The sequence below is a fragment of the Mastomys coucha genome, unplaced genomic scaffold (assembly GCF_008632895.1).
Source record: "Mastomys coucha isolate ucsf_1 unplaced genomic scaffold, UCSF_Mcou_1 pScaffold21, whole genome shotgun sequence".
Classification (NCBI taxonomy): domain Eukaryota; kingdom Metazoa; phylum Chordata; class Mammalia; order Rodentia; family Muridae; genus Mastomys; species Mastomys coucha.
Genome location: NW_022196904.1, coordinates 158,067,598 through 158,069,253, shown reverse-complemented (window position 1 = coordinate 158,069,253; position 1,656 = coordinate 158,067,598). Strand labels below are relative to the sequence as shown.

General features: G+C 43.6%; 1 pseudogene; it reads right to left on the bottom strand.

The window, feature by feature from the left end:
• Positions 1-350: 350 nt before the first annotated feature.
• Positions 351-1,230, bottom strand: LOC116101438 (annotated as a pseudogene).
• Positions 1,231-1,656: the final 426 nt, after the last annotated feature.

Sequence of the window (1,656 nt, the reverse complement as noted above, 5' to 3'; positions counted from 1 at the left end):
AAGAAGCAACAGCAGTGCAATGCAGAATTATCCCAACCAAGACACTGGGGCAACTGCAGAGCTGCACCCACAACATCATACATGACTTAGATGACAAATGAACACCCAGGACAACAGTATAGACCTCATCCCAGTTTCTACCACAAATTCTATCAAAAGTCTTGAATTAGGGGCTCCATGATGACCTATCCCTAGGAACCCAATTCTGTTCTGCAAGAACTCTAGCAAGCTCCCACCCACATTCCCATAGTAACCCCCTTTCTTTTTGTTTTTTTCCATGTAGACCAGACTTTATTGTCACAATGACTGGTGTACCACATCAAGCAAAAGAGACCTTTATTTTAAGTTCTTCATTCCTTAAAAGCAAGGAGCCTGTTGAGTGCTCTGTCCAATCTGGGAAGCACACAGCAGCTAGAGCCAGAAGACTCCCAACTCCCAGACCACATGGATTTTGACAAGGAAGACAGCTGCTGAGCCAAGCAATAACCAAGTATTTCCAAATTGCCATGTCATGATGGGGCCCCGCCATTGTGTGTGTCAGTGCTGGTGAACTCCAATGTGCCATTGAAGCACCTTTTGGGAATCCTCCTTATATTCTTTATGAACACCATCGGGGCAGTACGGATAAGCGAGTCTATAGTCTACCAAATATTCCTGGCCGGGGTTCTTTTAACTCAGAAGAAGATTGAGGCCTTGGTGTCCCCGTGCACATATTCACGCTCATGCATGTACTCCAGGATATCCAGAATTCTTAAGCTTAACCACAAGGCAGTGTTCTGAGAAAATCTTTTGGCATTTGCTTCATATATTTTTCTGAAGATCACTCTCAAAGCAGTCCATTATCATAAACCTGTAACTTTTTCCATTGTTATCATGTAGACCAGATCCCCAATACTTAGGAGCACCAAGGTATTTCAATTTACGTGTACAAATCCATTTCTGGATTTGCTCTGGTTTAGCAGCCCTCTGGTAGAACTTTAATTCAGTGAAAAGAGGTCCATTGTCACTAGGTTCCACTTTCACAACACAGGGCGTGTCACTGCCAACCAGTTTGGAAGAATTTGTGTCCGCCAGATAGATGTAGTCAAAGCCACCTTGGTCAATAGGCCATCCTAGTTTCCATTCCTCCCTAGACATGTCAGTTATGATCTCTCCAGCGACAAATGGCTCTGCAAGGCGCCTCTTTGCAGGTCCCTGTCTTCCAGCCCGAGCTGCTTTTCCATGGGACATTTTCACTTGAGTGGCCAACTCGCCATCCACAGTGTAGTACGAACTTTGTAACCCCCTTTCTAAAATCATTCTTCCATTGTTAGTAAAGCTTATTCATAAGTTCACAAGACAAAGGGCCCAGAATCTACTGACCTGGTAAGATCATCTCTTGGGTTTCCCATTATGCTCCATGTGGTGGGTCTCCCCAGAGATAAACCTGAGACAATGATTTTTGTACAGTTTGATTCAAAAACAGTCCTGAGAAGTTTTAGAAATCAAAAAAACAAAAAACAAAAACAAAGAAAAGGGGGATGGTTATGGCTGTGGGAAACTGGAGAATCATCTTACTAGGAACTGGTGGATGATAGCATGATCAAAGTTGTCCCATCCTGCTGGTGATAAACCATGGTAATTATTCACCACAGCCTATCTTCCATTGCTGGAGAT